Consider the following 24,566-nt stretch of genomic DNA (forward strand, 5'->3'; position numbering starts at 1 on the left):
AAATCCTTTCTTTTGACTTTTAGTCCTTGAACACTCTCAGTTTTTATTCTGTCACTTATCTTTTCTATCATGCTATCTGTTGTAGAATATCTACCAGAGAAGACTGTTCCGACAAGGGTTTAAGTCAAAAGAAAGACTTTATTATCCAGAAGGAGGCTATGCTGGGTTTCCAACTAACTACACTGGGTGTTTAGGATCCCACTGTAATCCTAAGCCTTTCTCAGGGTGAACGTTTAAACACACACACACACACACACACACACACAGAGAGAGAGAGAGAGAGAGAGAGACAGAGAGAGAGAGAGAGAGAGAGAGAGAGAGAGAGAGGACATATTCTAGGTTGAAATACTTCAGTTAACAAAGCAGCCAGAAATAGAATTACAGAAGCCAAAAGGCAAGGTTAATACATCTAGATACATTTCCAGAATTATGAACTTTGAAGGCTTAAGTTGTTTTTTTTTCATTTTGCCTTGTGGTGTTGTCCATAAGCTGAGTTTTACAGCCTGAATGAGACTTCTGTCATGGAGTCAGTTGTGCTGACTGGTGGAGGGGGGGGGGCTACTAAGAGCTCTATTACACTATCCATCTTTGCTATATAAGGATAGCAACCGATATAGATAGATAACAGATGGATAGGTTGATTTGTATGATAGATATATAGATAATAAATAGGTAATTAGAAAGAGGGATAGTTTTATATAAATACATGCATAGATATATAATAGGTAAAGAAAAGAAATAGATAACAGATGATTAATAGGTACATGGGTAAATGATAGATGATTGATAGGTAGATAAATAAAAGATAAATGAGGTAGATAAATAGAAGATAGATTATAGATAGATAGACAGATGTATGATAGGTTGATGGATAGATAGCTGACAGTTTTGGTCTTTTCAGACTCTTAAGAGATCAGATGATTTTTGCCCACTTTGATAAGGACTGATTTTTATTTCTGTTTTCATTGTGGATTCCAGTGCTAACTTTTCTGGAGGAACACAGAAGTAATGGGTCTATTAATACACAAAATTTTTCTCCATCATGAAGATTTTTGTAATCCTTTAAATGTATTTTCTTATAACCTTGCATTTAAATGATGGTAATGATTTGGCTTACTATAATTGAGGGGATTCATAGAAAAACAAAACAAAATGTTAAAAATGCTTGCTTCAATTCCTAAGGATTATCAGACAGTTATTTGTTATTGTTTTTACCCCTCAAAAATTCAACCTTCAACTTTGTTTTGCTCATCTTTTCTTTCATGCTGTATGACATGCTTTCATGTTAATTTCTCTTGTTTTAATAAAAGTATCTTTCTTACCTAGATATCTTAGAGTAGATATGAAAATCAGTATGGGAACACACTTGTGTGGGGATGGCAAATTTAAGGATGCTGATGAAGTCCTGAAGCTGGAGGATGGGTTGGCTTTGGTGTTGATGCTTCTTGACACTCCTCCAGTAACACCTTGATGTCATTGGAAAGTAAATCTGCTTTGGTCTTACACTAATGCCAAGCTGCACATTCCTCTGCAAACAAAAGCAAAAATGTCCATATATTCGTATCCAGTCAGCCCTCTTTTCAGCCCCACCTCACTCTTCCACCCTCTGTTGTAAATGCCATGTAAGTTCTGTTGTTCCCCATTTCTTCCAGGCAAAGCATTTCCCTTCCTAAGTGTGTCTCAGATAGATGTTTATCTTCTATCCAATGATACCTTCCTCATTTTCTCCATTGCTACTTGATTGATCTTCTTTCCTTTGTACTGCACTCTAATGAACAAAATAGCAATGCGCATGCTCAGTTTTCCGATTTGAACTCCCATTTCTCCAACTCTTTTATAAACAATTTGCAATGCAACTCAAGGCAGCTCTCCTCTGCCTCCAATTATTGGAGGTAACTTACCCACTCATTTCTTTGAGTCTACACTTGTCCTTGTTAGTGAGGACTTGTTTCTTAGCTGAAATCTACTGCTGTTTAATGAAAGCTCTTTCCTTCCCATTTGATGACACGTATGTTTCAATTAGTGAAAATTTCCAGTTTACTAGCTTATCCAAAGCCTTCCTTCTGTTTCCACTCATCTCCCAGTTCTAGTCTTAATTATGTAACCCAGTCATGTACCCCAAATACTATCCAGCTAGAACCTTAGTGGATCAGCAAAATTGCCTTTTAGACTCCTTGGTTTTGGGTCCTATCTATACCACTCAAAAGCTGTGTAACTTTCAAAAGCTGCTTAAATTTCCTGTGCATCTGTGCTCTTGCCTGTAAAATGAGGACAATAAAGGCAGTAAGTTCTGAGGATGAACTGAGACAGCAATAGTAAAGTGCTTACAAAAAAGTCAAGCTGAGAAAAGATTCTCAACAAATTTTGACTATCCGTTATAGTCTTTTCTACCTTCACAAGCTAAGGTATAAATTTATAGTGTTTGATTAACCTTGCCATTGATGAACCACTTAAAAGGAGTTGTATTTGAAATATCATTGAAGACAGTCATGGTAAATTCTTGTGGTCCCAACTCTTTCAGGAAGCAGAGTCTGAAAGATCAGGTGTTCGAGGATAGCCTGGGCTACTATGTGAGTTCCAAACCAAAGGGGGGGGAAAAATAAAAAACAAAATACAACACAAACTTCATTGAAGCATTGGCTTATCTTCTGAATCTCTGTGTCCATTGCAGAGAAGGAAATTGTTTATTTTCTTTCTAATCCTATTTGACTGATAACTCCCCCTGCTTCCAGAACTCATTCTAATTGTGATAGAATAATGAACCCCTGGCATTTAATTATGACATGGTGGATGCCAATTATAAACTGAAAGACATGTTTCTTCATATTCTTCCTTACATCAAAATCATAATTTATAATTTTAGAAATTAGATTAGATTTTAAAAGTAGTTTAAGCGATATCCTCCTCCATCGACACTATGTCACAGCACTTCTTCCAGATCTATGACTATGTGACAGCTATTATATGTTCTCAAGATGTCAGGACACATTCTTGCTTCGATCTGAGAAATCCCTTTGATGATAATCTGACAAATTCCTTAAATTACTTACATATTTGAAGAGTGATCTCATAGCCCCAAGAAAATATATATTTCTCTGATTACTTATAAAACTCTGTCCAACTTAATACTGTGGCCATAGTCTTTGTAGAGTGAGGCTGTGTTCTTCTGAGAAATGCACAACAATGATGCAGACTGAGGATGTGGTTCAAAACAAAAATATCATTTTAATATTTAAAATATTAGGTATGATTTAGTTTTTAAAAAATACCATGGCATTCCCAGGTGTGTTACATGGAAAAGCAGTGGGCTATTCATTAAATAATCCATATTACTTTAGAAGCAGTTAAGGAATTACTAGAAAGAATTAGTATAATATTTTCAAACTATGCACAGTTAGAATCATGGGCAACTTATCTAATTTTTGATCTGGATTCTGTTTTATAATCAGTAAATGGGTTTGGACAAAGATAAAATGAAATTATATATTCAAGTACTGTGTTTAGAATAGGGAAGAAATGTTCATTATGTCTGAAAATCCAAAGGAGTAGGCAAAGCGTTAACAGTGGAAGGGCAGTTCTGCAAACTTGCTCACATCATGATACCTGGGAAGCAAAAAGTGACAGCTATGGGCCAAGGTCCTCTATATATTTTCAAGGATATGTTCCTAGTGACATAGCTTCTTCAATTCAGCTTAAGCTTCTAGAGTTTTCAACACCTCCCATCAGTTCCAACAGCTAGGGACCAACCCTTCAGGAGAAGACTCTCTAGAGGCCACTTGAACTCCAAACTACGGCAGAATTGTTAAGAAAAACAACAAATATCTGTTAGTAAATAACTCTAGTAAGGTCTGTTCATAGTCTTGAGATGTATTATTGCCCATTTACCCAATGTGCTTACCAGAATACCATTGTATTTCAAACTAAGCTTTATATGACCCCTGCTTTGAAATACTTAGCAAGATCTCCAGAAAGAAAAAATAAACAGAAGTACACCTTGCATACTTGTACAAAGGTATGTTCTCTGAGGAAACAGACCTACTTTCAATTATCTTTGTCTGTTTTCTCAACAGCAAAAATTGACTAGATGATAACTGGGCAATTTTTTATAGAGTCAGTTTCCTTGGTAGAAAAAAAAATAAAAAAAAAAAAAAACCAAACAAACCAAAAACCTTATCAAAAGCATTTTAATTTTGACCCCAAAAGAGAAAAAAGGTAAAGCTGTTGAAATGGTTAAATGTCCAAGTATTTGGAAACCATTGTTTATACATAAGCTAGGTCACATACCTATCCGTAACTCTGTTATAATAAATGTATTCCTAACATAAAATTATATACAAGAGTCCATCTCTATTTCTATACTCAGTCACATTCTACTTGAAACAGTTCAAACAGTTAATAATTACCCAGATGATGTAGTCTGTTTTGACCCACTTCCTAGGGAAAACACAAACAAAAGTAAAATGTTTATTTATCTTTATAATTTCCCCACATGATGACACTTCCAACTTAAAGGCTCCTTCTCAAGGTGCCCTGATTTCTTCATAAAGCCTGTCTGGTGAGTCTCTGTGAGTCCTAATCATGACTTCTCTCCTCATCGCTAGAGTCCTAAGTGGTACTCATCCTGGTCACGTGACAGTGTTTTTAATTGCTAAAGCTAGCAGTATGCATTTTAATTATACCTTAATCATTTATTGCATACAGTTTCTGTCCAGAAAAGGAGGTCTTGGGAATCATTCACTACAAAGTATTTGTGGACTTTGCCTGGGTTGGCAGACTGGGACAGAATTTCTGAGAAAGTACTATGTGGATATGCCAAAGAAAACCAATCTGAGACGGTCCTCCAGAGAGCAGCTCATTTGGGACCAGGCTGGTGGTTTTATCTTGGATTGAGGCCTCACCATCAAGACTCATGGAGGTATCTGTAAGCGCACAGCACACCTGTGATTGCTCTCAGTGACTGCTTGCATTTGTTAAGTGAGAGCTCACTAACTGCAAAGGGAGAGGGACTCATCCTAAAACTACTGCCTGCTGTGAGTACATTTCTCTGCCAGTACGTGCTAATGACTCACTCTCCTTAATAGAACTTTCATGAGGCTGGAATTTGGGGATGGCTGTCTGGAGAATGTCTGAGAGGAAGTTAGCAAGCCACTGTTCTGGTTTATGGTGGAGAAAGCTTCCTGTGGTAACCAGAGCAGTCAACTAAGGCAAACAGCAACATCTTCCAGTAATGTTTCCTCATTACTTTCCATAAACAGTTCATGAAAGATCAGCATGAAGTTTGGCATAGTCAGGCAAAGGACATTACAAACTTCTGAAGAAAGCCTTTGGTGAAAATCTGAAGCAAATTTCAGCAACTGTATCCACTTGAAAACAGAGAATCTGCCCTAAGGAATTGCTCTGGTCCAGAGAGTATGCACCCCCCCAAAAAAGTGTGTGTGTTGTATGTGTGAGGTGTGGGGTGTGTGTATGTGTGTATGTGGTGTGTGTGTATGGTGTATGTGTGGGGTGTGGGGTGTGTGTATGTGTGTATGTGGTGTGTGTGTATGGTGTATGTGTGAGGTGTGGGGTGTGTGTATGTGTGTATGTGGTGTGTGTGTATATGGTATATGTGTGAGGTGTGGGGGTGTATGTATGGTGTGTGTGTGTGTGTGTCTGGTGTGTATGGCATGAGTGGGTGTGGGGGGGTAATGTGTGTGTGTGTGTGTGTGTGTGTGTGTGTGTGTGTGTGTGTGTGCGCGCGCGAACTCCATCAGTCATTTTACTGATCTGCCAAGATGACCAATCACTTTGAAATATGTGGACTAGCGAAGATGAAGTACACATGACTACTCTTTTCCCTTGCCTTTTTAAATTTTATTTTAAGGTCTTTATAATTACTAAATGTTCTCCTTTCTCAGAAGTTATTCTGAGAGCAAAGCAAAAATATCACTCTTGTAAAGCCATTTCCATTCTTCCAAAGGTCTGCTGGTAAATTATTCCCACTGATCTTTCCATCTTTCTAGCCTGTGCAAACACACCTAACCCATACTACATTTCAACAGATGGCGCTTCGTTTCTCTAAAGGAAAGCAGCCGTGGGTTTAGACAGTTGAATTTTTAAACTTCTGTATTTACTGAAAGTGCATATGGTGCTATATGGACAAAGAAATTGTGCTGAAAGAAAAACATTTCTGTCTGCTGCACCTCACAGGCTCCCAGGAGAAAAGTGTGCAGCCACACACACCATGTACTTCTCACAAAGCCACATGGGTTCCAATGTCCTTCCCTTCCTAAAAATTAGACAGAGATGACGCATGTATCAGAAAGTTTCTTTATTTGAAAGTCCTCCTTTCAGCTACAAATGGGAGGAGTATAGGAAAGATTGCTACGAAAGTAACTCCAACAATTTCTAGGAGAAAATGAAACACAACACAACCATGAACACCAAAAAAAAAAAAAAAAAAAAAAAAAAAGTGAAATAAAACAACCTCTGTATGACACCGTAAGCAGATGTTGGTGTAGAATTTACAAGGATAGGAGGGCTATAAAGCCTCCCTTGGGCCACTCACAGTTCATTTAAAGGCCAAGAACGCCCCCAAAATCTGTTTCTAATTTTACAGAAATCTTTCGAAATTTGGCACAGTAGTCAAAAGTCCGTGGAAAAAAAAAAAAAAAAAAAAAAAAAAAAAAGCCCTCATGTCCTGACTTCAGCTTCCAACTGGAAGACAGACTTGCTTCTTTTCAAAGGTTTTTACAGATGCGGTGACCCACGCAGTGCAGTGAGAATCAGCTAACTTTCAAAAACATCTGGAAAAATGAAGGTTAGTTTGTGTGGTCTCGGGGATTACCACAGCGCCGAGGCAGCCTGGGCTGAGTATTGTCAGGATTTTCTATTGTTTAAAGGTGAGGGTCTGTGTGTGAGTATCGCTTCCTGGTGTGTGTTAGGATTGGAAAGTGGCTCTAAATATACTGTAGAAACATTTGTTGTAGCATAACTGGAAAGGTTCCAGCAATTACCGCCAGATCAGTGGAACACAATCGCAAGCTTTGTAGGGGAGGGGAAGTAGGAGCTAGGGCTCGACAAAATCTTACCATTTCTTCGTAGGAACTAAGGCCGTGGCTAAAATGTTCTGTATTCTATGTAGACATGGATGAAAACTGTCGTTGGAGTTGCCACCTTGGCTGGGCTTGCTTTACTCGTGATATGCATTGTCTTCCGTCCCTCAAGAGGTAAGAAATTTTCTGATTCACTCAGTCTGCCTAACATAGCCTGGGAAATGCACCAATGTGTGAACTCAAATGGGTGAACATTTCCTAAGTGCCTATTTTCCAAAGGAGGCCTGTTATTTCTAAGAAGAGGTGTAAGTTCACAGTTGTGTTCTGTGCAAGACCAGAAACACTGAAGAGTTAAGGGTAGGAAGAGATTTACAGTCTTATTTCAGCAACAGAAAAACCTGAGAGCTTCTCTGCCTCACTCCCACCACCCCCAAAAATACATGCAGAAGACAAGCTTTGATAGGCCTTCAAGACAATATTTTTAACTTGCATTGTTTTCTATTACTAGATTTGCCTGGTGGCAAGTGAAAATAATGAGTAAGAATAGAAAAGTTAAAAAAAGAACCTATGGAAGCTTTGAAATCACTAAATAGTGCCTCCAAAAAATTTAAGGAAGACGTTCAGAATAGAAATTTCAGGAATAGCCGTATAGGAAAAGTAAAATTCTTGTTCTATATGTGGTAGCAATTAGCAATTAAATTAGGAGGCTTGGTATAGTTAAGCGAGCATTATCAAGATAAACTGTTTTTGTGGGGTTTTGTTGTATAGTTTTGGGGAACTTTTTTTTTTTTTTTTGTGCAGAGGCTTGGGCTGGCAATGGTGCCTCTTGACTGAGACATGAAAGGTGTTCCACACTGACTTTGAAACTAGTTTTAATTTTAATATTATCAGTTGATAATGAACTCTTTCTTATTATGACAATTCTTATGAAGAGCAACTTGAGCTTCTAAAGCCAAAACCCGATGTAACAATAACAGATCCTGTACTGTAGGATCTGGATAAGAGCTGAGAAATGTCTGTGGTTGAAAGTGAGCTCCCACTAAAGGCGGTTCATGGCACAGCTTCAGCCGAACCGCACATGAGTCCTGAATTATCTGTTGCCTTTAAGACTGAAACACACAAAGAGCTGAAGAGTTCAGAGTGTTTGCCAGACCTTCCCAGAACTAGAAAGTACAGGCTAACCTGACAAAGGCAGGATGCTCATGTCTTCACCTTTATGTTTAGCTTGCCCTTCCATTCCCCACAACACAAGATTTTTCCAGGGCTGTTGAAATGTATGCCCCTATTTTCATTTTTTTTTTCAAAATAAGTTCAAGCTCAAATTGATTATAAGCCAGACTACCACCCCAGTGTTTTAAGGGACACATTTCCTTCAGCCCAGAGCTATTGAGTGTTGGGCTAGGACCTTGACCCTTCTAAATCCAATCTATTAAAAATTGTCCTCTGACTTTTACTGACACTCACTGGAGCTTGAAATGGATAATCTGCTCCCTCAAAAAGTAACAGTTTTCAGAACAAAAACATATGGACTTTGTTGAGACAGCCTTTCATGTCCACAGTGTTGAACTTTGAACTTTGAGATATATTTCCAATGAGAAGTATATTTATCCAATGCAAATAACATATAAGGATAGATATTTGGGTCTATACTTACATTTATAGATATAGACATTTGTGTAATTACATATAATCCCAATCTTTATCTTCTTTCCAAGTTTTTTATGAATAGCACACTCAAAAATATGTTATAAACTATATATAACATAAAAGTCCTGTTTTTTTTTATAACATACATTTCTATTTTCAATGGAAAGGATAATTCTCTAAGTAATTTCCTGTTATTGTGAAATAATCAAATTAACCTGAAGAGAAAATTTGAGTACTCATTTAGATCTAATGGAGAAGTAAAGAATGCTGGGGGACTACTTTTTTGTGTATAATGTTACTTGAACAACAGCTTCTGAGTGAAGCTCATCTTTCCTCACCTCTATAGTAGGTCTGGGGTCTGATGTGATGACCGCTTCCTTTTGACCTCTCTTCTCTTTTCTCATGCCCCACACCTTCACCATGCCCATGCTGGGCATCAGGTCCCACCCTACTTCACATTTTTCTAGTGCCTGTAAGAACAGAATTTGAGGTAGGAAGTCAGGGGAAAGTAGGAGGGAACAGAAACGCAAGCTAAAAGCTGCATAAGCCTCTACACCCACTACATCAGAAACACCATCACCATACATTTGTCTTCTGGGCCTTTGTTCCTAGTCCAGGTGCTACGTGACACTGTAATAGAAGTCAAAAAATAGTCAGCCATACCTTTATTTATACATGAATGCACTAGGTTCCCCTAAGCACCTCCTAACATTGTCCTGTTGTGGAGGTTACAAAGTTCAGTTATCTAAATTTTCCCCCAGGCAAACATGGAATAATTCTTCACTCTGCATGCCTCAAAACACACAGCCATCACCGCCATTACAGGAGAAGATTTCTGTCACTCTCCACACTTATAAATGAAAAAAACAGAATCAGGATGAAAGGGGCTTTTTACTTCCAGGGTAGATGTCCACACAGGATCAGCTTCCAGCTTACAAGAGTTTTGGAGAAAAGAACAGATCGTAGGATAAGTAGAAATGTGGTAGTGAATAAGAATGCTCTGTTTAGCTCACTTACATATTAAAAACAACCGTGTTACAGCTCTTTCTGAAACTCTCAAAAGATTCCATTTTAATTTTAATCCAAACTGAAGACACACATGCACTTCTACCCTGCAGTCCCATGTGGTCCTTGGCTTCCACCCCTCATTTTAGTCTCTTTTTACTCCTGCCTCCGTTTATTCTCTGCCTTGAGGATTTCTTCCCTGGCATCACCCTTATTCTAGGATGACGATGCAGCCAAGGAAAAAGTCAGTGCAATGCTACTGGGTTCCCTTCATCTACACTGACAACCACCATCACACAGACTTTCTTGTTTTAAGAGATTTACACGGGATAAAAACTAAAACTAAAATGAGAAAGTTGCAAAGGTCTTAGAATATTTTAAAATTTCTACAGTCTTCCTTGAGTTGTGATTTGTGTTTTCTGAATTTGGATAGTATATTACCCCATGTGGTGATTACATGCACTCAATACTTTCTAACTGTGATTTTTTTTTTAACATTTATTTGTTTTGTTTTACATGTGCATCTTTGTGTATATGTGTGTGGGAATGTTTGTATGGTTGTCAGAGGACAACTTGTGGGAGTTGATTCTCCCCTTCTACCATATGGGTTCCCGAGGCCAAACTCAGGTTATCAGGCTTGGCAGCAATCACCTTTAACCTCTGGACCATCTCACAATCCCAACTATGTTTTTTTTTTTTCGAGTTGTAAAATTTATAGCATGTGTTATATAGTCAAAAATTGTGTCTATAACTCTATTTCCTCTATCATACTAATATGGGCATATATACATAATATATACACATATATTATGAATATATGTATACATATATGTGATAAAAGATAATTCATAGACTTTTCTATTTGATACATTTATTTTTTAATTTCTACTTAATTCTGATAGTAGGGGCCTTTATCCCTGAGTGTCATCCTTGCTTCTATATTCTACCTGTTCGGACCTAAAATAACAAATATTTTAGAAACTTTTGTGTATGTGGCAGGCATAAAATGAAAAAAAAATATGGAAAGATAAAGAGAGTTGGGATATAAAGCTGAGTGGGGGAAAGCAAAGGGAGTCACACGGTGCCAAGAAACACAGGTTCCTTGGAGTATGACTCTGGTGGTTCCCGAGGACAGGGAGACGCTGTCACTTCAATCTTGGACCACCCAAACACCCTCCTATCTGCCTTTCCACTCTTTCCTCCATTAGTGATTGCTGTTGACTTAACCTAATATGTTTTACAGAAATTTAAAATTGGATGCCAATTTTAAAATCAGATTTCCAATAAGAAATTAACTCTTAGGCTTCTTTACAAATACGTTAAGTATTTGTGAAAGCAGCTTCCTATCCTTCTGTACCAGAACAAGTCTGTTCTGGCCGTCAGGAGAACTGGCCAGAACTTTATTTTTCTAACAGTTCTGGGACCTAGACATCTAAGGCCAAGGTGCCAGCCTGTTCCTTTCTCCAGACTTCCTTTGACTTGCAGACTGCTGTGTCCTTCCATACTGGACTCGCACTGGTGTATGGGTGTCCCTGATGTTGTCCTCTCCTCTTGTAATGGCATCAATCCTCCCAGATTAGAGCCTTTCCATTGCCATGTCATTTAACTTTAACTACATCCTTAATCTCTAAATACAATCACACTGGTTTGCCCTTCAACTATTTATATGTTTTTCTGTGTGTGTGTCTGTGTGTGTGGTGTATGCTCGTATGCACATTTGTGTGGCAAGATGCTTGTATGAAGTTCAGAGTACAACTTCCAGGCCTTGGTTCTCTTCTTCTACGATATAGGTCCCATGATAAAACCCAGGCCATCAGACTTGGAGGTGAAGCACCTTTATATGCTGAGCCATCTCACTAGCCCTCAACTTGTCACTTTTTAGGGGACACAAGTCCATCCATAACAAGAGTGATCAATAACACTCTCTTTGAGATGATATCTGAATTAGGACTTTAAGAATAAAAAGGATAAAAGCTCATGAGAAGCCCTCATTATAAGGAGAATTCAAGGACAAGGCCTCTGACTCAGAAATGTAAGAGTCATGACTCTAGAACTATTTTACTGATAGCAAAGAAAACATAACTTCAAGTCCTAGTCCCTACTCCAAATGACTTGACAGATTTAGATGACCCCTCCTGGAGGGCAATACCCTACATGTGGAGGGGGGGATGGGAGGGGAGGGTGGTCAGGATGCATGTGATGGCGGGAGGGAGGGAAAGAGGGAGGAAGGGCGGGAGAAGGAACTGGGATCGATATGTAAAACAAAAACTAATTATTAATTAAAAGAAGAAAGGAAACATAACTTCACATAGAGAATGACATCATATAAACATTTAATAGCAATTGTTAATACTCACTAATAATAGCTACTCATATAATGTATTTTAGAAGGTTTTTAAATTCAAAGCTAATTTAAATAGAACAGATATAATACCTTCTAGAAAGAAAAATCATTTCAATCTTAGGTTAAGCAGAAATAGTTATTATTCTGGTAATTATAACTTGTAGCTCAGCAGTTACTTATTGTAAAAGTAATTTTTGTGAAGTGCAATCATTTTGAAAGGAGATGTGAATATGTGTGTAAGATATGCCCAGTATTAACATTTACAACTGTGAGCCAGGCAGTGATGGTGCATGTCTTTAATCTCAGCACTCGAACTAGGGAGGCAGAGACAAGTGGATTTATGTGAGTTCAAGGCCATCCTGGTCTACAAAGCTACACAGAGAAACCCTGTCTCGGAAAAAAAAATTATAACTGTGAAACAAACTCTCTAACATGCCTGAAGAGTTTATTTATTCACTGTTACTTTGGAGGGGACATGGGGGAATTATAAAAGGTCAAGTGAAAGAACCAAAAAAATCATGGGCATAAAAGAGCTTCTGGGTGAAATATAAGTAGATCAAAGGTATAGAATATATTTCTGTCATTGTTACTCCAAAATAGAAAATTATTCTTAACAAACTAACCTCCTTTTAGTATTGTCAAATCCTCAATAATTACAAAAATAGTTAAAATCTTTCAGACAATTCTGTAATGCAAAGAAGTCTATCTGTCTCAGATTTCCAAAGAAAGTTGTTAAACCCTCCACAGGGACATCTAGCCACAGACTTACCTTGAGAAAAACACAAAATGGGTTCTAAAGTTCAAGTTGAGGATGTAGAAAAGCAAGCCTGATTTCTTTTTTAAAAGCATTCTTAAGATCCAGCTGGGGGATTACCAGCAGGAAGTAGTTTGGAAAGAACGACGCCCAAATTCCCAAATATTGTGTATAAATGTTTGTTTTCATTTAATTGGACTTTGTTATATAAAATTAAATAAAAAATACTCTATATGCAAAAAAAAAAAAAAAAAAAGATCCAGCTGGGACTTAAGAATGGCTGTAACCAACACAGAGGGTACAAAATGAAATTGTGTCTTTGTAGAGCAGCCAGCCAAATACAAAATCTGCCTTGTCCTTAGCACTCATTGTACTAGAAGTAACAAATATGTTGCTTACTCTTATATCATCATAAACTGTTATGAGTAGGTTTTACCCTCCACCGGTCAGGACCCACCACCTCGCCAGCACCAAATAACATACTGAGACCTTGTATTAGATATAAAGCTGTAGGCCACTTACTAGTTTCTTATCAGCTAGCTCTGTCTTAAATATTAACCAATTTCTATTAATCTAAGTACTTCCACGTGGTCTTATCTTACCAGAGAGAGGGGCTGGCGTTCTACCCTGTAGGTCCTTCATCTTGAAACTCCTCCTTACTACTTCTGGAATCCTCCTTGTCTCCTAGTCCCACCTATCTTGCTTTCCTATTGGCCAACAGTGCTTTATTCATTAACCAATATGAGAAACATATTTACAGAATGGCATCTCCCATCAATAAACTGATTGAAATTGCAGAGCAAAATAGATATGAATGGATTATATGCAAGCCGTGATTTTATATTTGGCAGAAAAATCACTGTGCTGAATACTTTAAGAGAAACATGTTAATAAAAACCCAGCATGGGCAATACCAAACACAAGCAAATAAGCATCCAGGAAAGTTAGCTGTGACAGGTTTCTCCACCAATTTTAGACATCAAAACTCACAACCCAAAAATAAATAGAAAACGGGAAAAAAGTACTATAATTCCTAAAGAGACTAAGTGAAAGCTCTTGTGTTGTCACATGTATGTAATCCCAGCACTCAAGATGGAGGGTCCAAGTCATGAGAGTTCAATTCCTTCCTATGCTTTAAGATGTGACCTTATCTCAGAAATAAAAAATGTGAAAACAGAAAGAAAAAGAGATTGAGTTAGTACTTTTAAAACTTGCTTCCACAAGATCTCCCAAGCAAATTGGAGGCAGGGGGAAGAGGAGAGGGAGTTAGGAGAAAGAGAAGGGAAGAAGAGGAGGGGGGGGGAGAATATGAGAAAGCAGGAAAATTGAGTCAGGAAAAGAATAGAGGAGAACAAGAAAAGAGATACCATAATAGAGGGAGCCATTATATGTATAAAGAGATATCTGGCACCAGGGAAATATCCAGAGAGCTATAAGGATGACCCCAAACTAACAATCTGGAGAGGGGGAGCTCATGGACTCCAGAACTGATAGCTGGGAAACCAGCATAGAACTGACCCAGACCCTCTGAACGGATCTCAGTTAGGAGCCCTGGAAAGTCTATGGGCTTCTGGTAATTGATCAGTATTTATCCCTAGTATAAGAATGGACTGTGGGAGCCCATTCCACATAGAGGGATACTCTCACAGGTAGACACATGGGGGAGGGCTTAGGCCATACTCCAAATGATATGACAGACTTTGAAGACTTCCCATGGAAGTTCTCACCCTCTAAAGGGCAGTGTTGTCTGATATTAAAACAAGCAAACCAAAGAAGACAAGAAGAAAGAGAAAAATATAGGCCAGTATACTTTATAACTATACATTTAAAAATTCTCAACAAAATGTGATAGGAAACCAAATTCAGTGATATTTTAAAAGATTGTAACTCAGAACCATGGGATTTTCCCCAAGAATGTGAAGTTATTTTAACATTTATAAATGAATGTAATAAGCCTTCTTAACTGAAAAAGAAAGAACAAAAACTCACATTATCATTAAACAATTACAGAGAAAGGATTTGAGAAAAACTTGACTGTTTTCATGACAAAAATACTAGCGCCAGGTACAGCGGCACACCTGCAGATACAGAGGGAGGAGAACAGCTGTAAGTTTGGAGCTAGCCTGGTCTACATAGCCAGTTCCAGGCCAGAACCCACTCTCAAAACCCAGAAAAAGAAAACAGTATATTAAAGATATGTTTATGAGGAGGATTTATGTTCACACGACAGACACAGTATTCATAGTTCAGTAATAGCTCTGCATGTGTGCAGAGGCTGAGGATTTGATAGCTCATAAGGCTGCCCTCATACTCTGAAAAAGTTAATTCAAAGTGGGCCAAAGACCTAAATAAAAGACCAACATAATCAACATAATCAAACTCTCAGCACCCATGGAAAAATCTCTCGGTTCCTGGGTGGTTTCTAAACTACAAGCCACAAAAGATAAAACAGGTTAAACCAAAACTTTTCAAAAGTTAATGCTTTTAAATTGCCAAAAAATAACATCACAAAAGTGAAAAGAATGTTCACGAAATGGGAAGAAGTATTTGTAAAGAGTGTATCTAAGAAGCAAGTGATGCAAGTATACAAAGACCTGTAACAACTCACAGCCAAGAGGGGAATAAACCAATTAAAAGTCTGTCTGAAGGATATACAAAGAAAGTTAACAAGTGCTAGTAAGCATGTGGATGGTGTTCAACATCATTCATCATTAGAAAACTGCAAATCAAAACCACAATGAAATGCCCAGAAGGAAAATAGCTGGGAAATAACTCATCCACTGTAATGTGGTGTGCAGAGTAGAGAGAGATGTAGTAGATGAGTTTTCAAGTCTGGCTGCTGAACAAAGACTATGGGGGAGGGGAAGAGCAAGGATCACTCCCAGTTTTTTCAATGGAGGAACCTGGATAAGGAGCATGGGAATTGTTTCATCTATTTATTCTGTCTTTCCTTTCTTTTTTGTTAGTTTCTCTTCTTCTCTTCTCCTCCTCCACCTACCACCGCCCCCTCCTTGTCGATTCCTCTGTGTATGTGTGTAACCATTCTACAATTGGACCACACTTCTAGCTGTGCCGATTCTGAAGTACTTCAAGGGAAGATTTTCAGACGTTGCACACAGAGGCCTGGAGTGTATAGAAGTGGGGTTTACGTGTGACACCGGTCCTAGGAATGGGTCCCCAAATACTCCTGAAAGAATGAAATGACCCCAGAAAGAGGCTTTTCCTCAGGTCATGTGCAGTAGCTTCAAATGAGCAACATCACAATTTCAGATGGGTTAGAAAATGTGCTGCCAAAGGAGGCCGAGTCTTAAAAATAGACAAAACTATGCCATGCCTGCTCTTATCCGTAATACCAACCATGTCCCATGTTGTTAGAAAGCTTGCTATGGAAAAACCTGACACATCTGAATGCTTGTTATCCGGTGTGGTTGCTACCTTTTAAGATGAAGAGCTACTGCCCTCTTTAGCCAGACAGTACATGCTTTGCTTGAAGTTAGCTCAGATTCCTTTGTTTTTTTCTTTTTTGGTTTTTTTTTTTTTTTTTTTTTTTTTCATCTATGGTTTGGAGCACAATTATGCTCCCTCTTGTCTGTGGTTTGGTTCTTGTTCTAATTTTTATAGTTTTTGTTGTTTTACTATAAGTGTGCTTTTGTGTTACAATGGCAAAGTACTCAGTCTCTATAATCAGATGGATTTTAAATTCCAAGTTTGTGATTGTTTGGGCTTGTTAGTTGGCCTCTACTTTCCATTTCCTAATTGCAAATGGTGTTCCGAACAGGACACATCTCAGAGGGGCACCGTGAGGACTTAACAGGTACGGGTGTGAGAATGCTTGCAACTTCTGAGAACTTCTATTGATGTCAGAAATTTATTACTTCAGACCCTTCTCCTCACCAAAGTTGTAGGTCTTGACTAATATTTGACTTTAAACAGCTTAAAGTATTTTTTTCACCCACATATTTCCTGTACTTGTTCTTTTGGACTTACTCCAGAAAAAAGCAAGACCCAATCTGATGATTAGAATGGTGGCTCACTCTCTCTCTCTCTCTTTTTTCATGCTTCTTTCTTTTTAATTAAATGTAAAATCTACTGCTAATTGTATCTCCTATGACATACAAACTTTTCTCCTTAACTATTAAATAGAAGCTTTAACAAAAATCATTAGAGATTATTTATTTGACTTGAATAAATTTCAATATTTGTTCTGTAAAAGTTCGCAGCAGTTAACAAATATTATTAGCTACTGTGTAAGCCAACCAAGTAAAATACTTACATTGTAGGTAAAAGAAATCATTGGGTGTTTACAATAATATCTGGATATCTCCATTTTTAAACATGGTTATGACATATCCTGTAGTTCTTACTCAAATGAGGAAGGTTCAGACAGAAAGAGAAAATGGTGGCTCCTGTTAAGTAGGCTCTTTATAAATTTGGCAGGAGACTGAGAACAGTGTTTTGGGGCCATTTGTCTTCCTTGCAGTGGCCTTGTGGCATACATACCAACTCACTCAGGAAAATAAGAACAAAAGACCTGCCTGTCATTGTATGCCCACTTAAGACAACACACCTCCTCATGTGTTTGCTGGCAAGTGAGAGCATGAAGATTGGATGTTTCTACACACTCTCGATCTTACAGGACTAGTCAATTAAATGGACACACAGCCTCATAAAGACAGAGTTTTCAGGAAGAATTAGGAGTACAGCAGCTCATTACTTGCTTGAGAATCATTTTGTGAGTTGTAATTTCTTGAACAAATAATTGAGCTAACTTTCAGCTTTGCTTAATATATTGAAAACTCAGATAATTAAAGCATGGCTAATTAGGGCATTTAAGTGCTGTATGAGTAACTTTGCTAAAGATGGACCAAATTGAATTTAAGGACACAGCCAAGGATGAAGTGTTAAATGGGGAAGTGTCAAGGCATGCTTTGACAGTTATACTCTATTTCTTTTAAGCCATCAGAGTTGGTAAACAGAGACACAAAGCCACCATTCTCAAATCACCCAATGATTACAATCCAGTGTGGATCTTGTTTGGAAAAACAATTAGGAAAATACATTTATTCATCCAAGAATTTGAATAATGAGGTATTTTAATAAATAATGATTCAAATTAGTTTCATATGTTTATTTTCATACACATACTGTTTACATGCACACACACACACACACACACACACACACACACACACACACACACGCTCCACAAACAATGACCAGAATGCTTTCCCTGTAATTTTACATCTAATCTGGAGGAGATTCAATCAGATTGTCTTCCCCTGTAACTTTTGGGTCAGTAAGAGGAGTGAGTATGCCTGAAGGAAAGCCCACTGCAGGTAATGCACATGATTATTGCACAGGAGCATACATGTTGGAAGAGACCACTCACATATCCTGAGAGCTGTGGTCACTGCTTAGGCTGGTGGTATCTAGTCTCCATAGCATGCAGACTGTTACATTCGAAGTCAGGAAGCAGGTCTAATGATGGGTGAAGGGACACACTGAACAGAGCACTCTAGTGAAACACTCTAGTGAATCATCCAGAGGCATGGAAAAAAAATTACCAGGTACCAAACCTCAACCAGGGACTCTGTTTCAGTGAGCTTGAATTTGAGAAAAACTAAGAATCTTTTTCAAAAAAAAATGTGTTGTGTTCACTTGCTTGCTTCAGGTTTACTTGCTTTTTTAGATAGGGTTTCACACTATAAAGTTGGCCTGGAACTCACTAACTCACTTTGTAGCCCAGGCTAGCCACAAATTCATAAAAATAATTCCCCTGTCTGAGCCTTCCTGATGCTAAAATGATAAGCAGAAGTGGCCATGCTAGGCTTTAGAAACCCATTTTCTTTGTGTGTTGTGGTATACCTAACATTGTTTGTGTTAGGCAAGCGCTCAACCTCTGAATTATATCCATAGCCCTTTACTTTTTATATTTTTAGTTAGATGCAGTGTCTCACTAAGTTGCCTAGGCTGACCATGAACAAATTCAGCAGCCCAGACAGGTCTTAAACTTTCTATTCTCTTACCCTAGCCTCTAGATAGGTAGGATTATAGACCTGTGCCACTTGGCATTGAAATCTATCTTTCAAGTAGCATTCCACATGACTCCAAGGACCAAATTTGCATAAATATTTAAATGAAAGTACACATAAATGAAATATTTCATACATATTACATATTAATATATAATTACAACTACATATTATATATTAATATATAATTGCTATACAACCTAGAATAAAGCATAAGAAAAAAGACTAGGTATATATTTGATGGAGAATTATCAAAAACAAGGTAACACATTACCTATACACTCTTATTTTTTTAAGTTTTTAAATTTATTTTTCTTATTTTACATATCGATCCCAGTGCCCTCTTTGTCCGTCTCTCCCTCCCTCTCTTCCACCCTCCCATGCCCCCTGACCACCCTCCCATCCCATCCCCTCCCCACTCCACATGTAGGGTGATGCCTTCCTGGAGGGGTCATCTAAATCTGTCAATTCATTTGGAGAGGGCCTAGGCCCTCCCTCCTGCCTCTAGGTTAAGGGAATATCCCTCCATAGGGAATGTGCTCACAAAGTCTTTCCTGCACCAGGGATACATCCTGGTTCCACTGTCAGAGGTCCCTTGGACTGCCCAGGACTTCTAACTGAGACCCATGTTCGTGGGGTCTGAGTCGGTCCAATGCTGGATTCTCAACTATCAGTCTGGGGGCCTACTAGCTCCTCCTTGTTCAGGTCAGCTGTCTCTGTGGGTTTCTGTAGCCTGGTCTTGTCCTCCCTCTCTGCATTTGGATTCCATTCAGCTCAGTGTTTAGCTGTGGGTGTCTGTTTCCATCAGTTACTAGGTGAGAGCTCTATGATGGTGGATAAGTTAGTCATCAATCTCATTATCAGGGAAGGACATTTAAGGTATCCTTTCCACTGTTGCTCAAATTGTTAGTTGGGGGTGGGGTCAGTCTTGTAGGTCTCTGGACATTTCTCTAGAGTCAGTTTTCTCTTGAAACCTATAATGGCTCTTTTATGTCCTCTCTCTCTCTCTCTCTCTCTCTCTCTCTCTCTCTCTCTCTCTCTTCTCTTGTCTATTCCTCCCCTGACTCAATCTTCCTAGTCCCAGGTGCTTTCCTCTCCTCCCCTTCTCTTTCTCCTAGCCCTGTCTCTACTCACTCCCCCACCACCCCCAATATTATCAGATCTTGTTCCTTTCCCCTTCTTTGGGGGACCTTGTATGAATCTCTTAGAATCCTCCATGTATTCTAATTTCTCTGGCAGAGAAATTATAGGCTGGTGATCCTTTGTTCTATGTCTAAAATCCATATATAAGTGAGTACATACCATGTTCCTCTTTTTGTGACTGGGTTACCTCATTCAGGATGGTCTCTTCAAGTCCATCCATTTGCTTGTAAATTTCAAGATTCCATGGTTTTTGTTTTGTTTTTCTGCAGAGTAGTATTCCATTGTGTAAATGTGCCATATCTTCTTTATCCATTCTTCAGTTGAGGGGCATCTAGGTTGCTTTCAGGTTCTTGCTATTATAAATAATGCTGCTACAAACACAGTTGAAGATCCACATCCATGCAACAAAGACATCTGTAAACACTCTTATTTTTTCCCCCCGCACAAAGCTATTTCTTGCAGTCTGTTTGTGTAGGGCAATTGTTAGTAATAAAAATCAAACATGACTTTAGTCTTCATGGTTGGAGCTCTATGCCCTGTCTAACTCTTGGCCAAACATGAAAAATACATATATTCGATACTGAAGTGGTGCAGTGACACAACTCCATGAAGGTTGTATTAGGTGACAAATGGTCGGTGCAGTGACCGTGTTACACTCATGATCTTTGCTGTTGTCGTTCCACTCAAATGTAATTTGATGCAACATCCTAGAGTGGAAATGCAACATCCACTGAGTTACAAACCCTTGGCAAATCCCAGCAAGAAAAGAAACCCCAATTTAAATTCTCCCTGTTCCAAGGGATAGATGTAGCTGTGCCCAGCCCAATACCAATATATCTATACGTCCCAAGCCCTTAGTCTACAAGGGTACCATGAGGTTAGAAATGATCTTTTTACCTGAGGCTGTGCCATGAGCCTTATCTTTTATCTGCACACATATGTTGTGCATTATGCTTGGTTGGAGGTTAAGAACTAGTATCATTACGACAATGAGTTACTAATATGATTGATACTATGTAAATACTTTACTGATATTTAAAGCCATAATATGACATATGTTAACTTCTCTAAATAGATTGTTGGCATTTATAACTACTATGTGCCTATATAAATAAATGACTAGCTAAAAAACATATAAAATATTCTATCAAGTACAACCTTTCTGTATCATGTAATTTAGAGATTGTAAAAGAAAATGGCAAACTCTGGGTTTCTTCCTGAGAAAGCCAATAGATACCAGGTGACCAATAACAATATGAAAGAGAAAATGACTAGGTTTTTTTTTTAAAGTACTTTGAAAAATTGGTCATATGTGCAATATTGGTACTAATTTTATTTACAAAAGTCTCTGTGACATGTTAGTTAAGGAGCTACATAATAGCCAAAGTGTTCCAAGAGTAACTGGTGTGTTTTATAATAGCTAGATCTACATTGATAAAGTTTATATTTAACAATAACACATACAAAAGCATCCATGGATCAAATTACTTGGGAAACATTGATGTAAATTATTTATTGAAAGACTGGCTGGATGGCTTTACAGAGATGAGGACCAAGTCTGATTCCCGAGCACCCACATGAAGGCTGGACACTGGTGGCAAGCGTTTGTAATCCCAGTGTTGTAGTGCAGAGTCAGAAGGATACTGGGGACTTGACAGCCATCTTTACCAGACCAGCAAGCTCCAGGTTCACTGGGAACTATTTTATCAGTCAGGATGACAGAAGATGAAGGAAAACATGAGCATTAACTTCTGGCTTCCACTTGTGAGCACACACACACACACACACACACACACACACACACACACACACGACACAGGGATGGGAGTATTTAACGAGTATTTCTGAGCTGAGGACACAGTTCAGCAGGTAGCACCATCCTGCTTGCTGTGTAATCATGGAGACCTGAGCTCAAATACTCAAGCCTCACATTTAAAAGAGAGAAAAAAAATGAGTGTAATACAATGTCTGTAAGCCAATGTTGTAGAGGGTGGAGACAGAAAGGTTGCTGGATCATCTTGGTGGACAACCTAGCTTCATCTTTAGAGGGAGATCCTGTTTCAAAGGAGTATGGAGCAAACGGATACAGCAGGGTGCCCAACATCTGACTGGTCACATCCCATCCATATACAGGAAGTGATGGCGATGGAACTGAAAGCAGGGTGAGACTAGAAACTCTTAATGCCTCCCCAGTAAAGTGCCTTCTCCCACAAGGGTCCATATCCTGAATGTTCTGTAATCTCCAAAACAGTTGCAGCATCTGCAGATCAAGCGTGCAAATACTTGAGCCTCATAGGGAACAGTTTTCTTTTAAACCACCACAGTAAGCAAGCCCTTGGTCATAATCAAATGTTTGGACTATGTGCACACCAGTAGGAGTAGGTTAAAATAGCCTAAAATGTTACTGTTCAGTTAACAACTTAGCTGTGTTTACAGGGCTCACATGACTGTTACTACAGTGTAAATAAAGCAGACTGAACCCCACATTTCCAAGTGTAGTCTAGTATGGCTGAATGAGTTTGTCAGTATTCTCTAGCCAGATATCTTGTATTTTATGTGAGCAAACTAGGGCTGCAAAGATTCACCAAAACAATATAGGAAATTAATGGAAGACTGCCCCATACTCTACTGTATTTGAATATATGATTCCCCAGTCAGTGGCACTGTTTGAGGAGGGTTAGATGGTGCACCCTTGGTAGAGGAATCACATCTCTGGGGGGGAGGCTTTGATGTTAAAGCCTCATGTCACTTCTAGTTTGCGCTCTCTTCATGCTTTCCTTTAAAAACATGGGGGTGTCAGCCACCTTGTCTTGTTGCCACTCCTGTAATTTGTTGCTACATCCCTTCTTGCCATGATGGACTCTTACCCTCTGGAACCATTAAACTGAATACTCCTCTTCGATTGCCTGTTAGGGAAGTTTATCACAGCAACAGAGAAGTAACTAATACAGGTGTTTATGGGCTAGAAATAAAGCCCAGCGTGTTTGGGGTTGAGAACATAATGAGGGAGGAGCAGGAAAGACTAGTGGGAGAGGGTGTCGTAGACCTGCCAGGACCTGTAGTCCAAGTTTAGAATTTTTATCTTTATAATGAGAGTCATGGCAAGCTATGCAAGAGTGTTAGCAGAAGGATAATGTTATGGTTCTCATCTTTAACAGTTTTATTTTCACCTGGGTGAATGCCAGACTCATAAATGCTATTTTGAGGTATTGGGCTTTCCTGTAACTTTTAGGTTCTAAGTGGTGGCCTGGAGAAGGAGCAGGTGGGAGGGAGGGAGAATGGCAGCAGGGCTGTGAAGGGATATTGGGAGGGCATTACCATCACCCATCTGGTTTAACATGACAGTCCTGGGGCTCTCTGATGAGCTCCCAAGGAAACCATCATGTTAAAAAAATACAACTACTTAGAAGGATTCACATGTGGAAGAAATTTACATGTGGTTTGTGAGCTATGTGTAAGGTTATGTTTTCTATGACTTTGCATGAATTTTTAATGTGGTACTCCTGGTCTAGTTTCTTTTTGTAAAAGTATATTATCAGGGCTAAGAAAATCTCCTGTATTCAGAGGGCCCTTCTTAAGATTTCAGAGGGTTGGAATTCTGACTGATCTCATTCAACCAAGTGGAATTCTAAAATGCATCATTGAAAAATGAATAGGAAACCAAGCCAGGTTTTGTAAGTGAGGACGTGTGGTGATGTACAGCAAAGGCTGGAGGAGTTCAGTGCTGCTTCAGAGGCTGGCTTTTAGATTCACCTCTGTGAGGACCGAAGTTGTTGGAACTTCACCTCCTTTCCTAGAAGTCCTTGACGGGTTTTATATTTACTGATGTAAGATAGTATTCCAGCTGCCCTGAAACCTTCACCTTCCTCTACACAGCCCCCCAACTATTCCCTCCTATGCTACCAGAGTATTCCCTAAGCCTAGGTTACCTGTCAGCAAACACACTTTTCAGCAGTCAAGCAGGCACTTTGTAATGGCTGAGCCTGTCCATGCCTGAGAAAGAAGGACAACTTTAGAATTTAGTTGGGCTATTAACCTTGTTTCTAATAATATGTTTTTCTTTTTCTCCCCCTAAGTCCACAACCCTGAAAGAAACACAAGGAGAGCTCTCACTCTGAAGGATATTTTAAACGGAACATTCTCGTATAAAACATTTTTTCCAAACTGGATTTCAGGTGAAAGAATCATTTCCTATCTTCTGGGAGTTTGTAAAATATATCTTCTTTTTGTTGTTGGTGCCAAGGCTCTTTTATAATAGGTGGACTGCTGTTCACCAATAGAAATGAATGGAGACAAATTATTCAGAATCTTCAGGGAAACTTTTACATACCCATTCACCTTGAACTTGCACAATTGTTGTGACACTACCTTGAATCTTAGCAGGAAAGCAGAACTTAGAAACACTGTATGGGAACATTGCTCCTGGAAGCAGGAAACTCCTCTTAAATAGGGGGAGTCATGAGAATTTTACCCAAAGGGAGAGTCTATCATTGATCTAGACAATATAAGAGCAAGCCAGTTTCCTCCCTGACAAATAGACCTTTAAGGATTACAGACTTGATATTTATAGTTTTTATAATTAGAGTATGATCAATGAGGTCTAACCA

General features: G+C 38.7%; 1 long non-coding RNA gene across 1 annotated transcript; it reads left to right on the forward strand.

Moving 5' to 3' along the window:
- The first annotated feature begins 6,656 nt into the window (after positions 1-6,656).
- LOC127222481 (uncharacterized) lies at positions 6,657-24,134 on the forward strand. Its single transcript, XR_007834542.1, has 3 exons — positions 6,657-6,799; positions 7,124-7,208; positions 24,036-24,134. It is a non-coding gene; the product is annotated as an uncharacterized LOC127222481 (long non-coding RNA).
- The last annotated feature ends 432 nt before the right edge of the window (positions 24,135-24,566 follow it).

Source organism: Phodopus roborovskii, unplaced genomic scaffold (genome assembly GCF_943737965.1).
Source record: "Phodopus roborovskii unplaced genomic scaffold, PHOROB, whole genome shotgun sequence".
Lineage (NCBI taxonomy): Eukaryota > Metazoa > Chordata > Mammalia > Rodentia > Cricetidae > Phodopus > Phodopus roborovskii.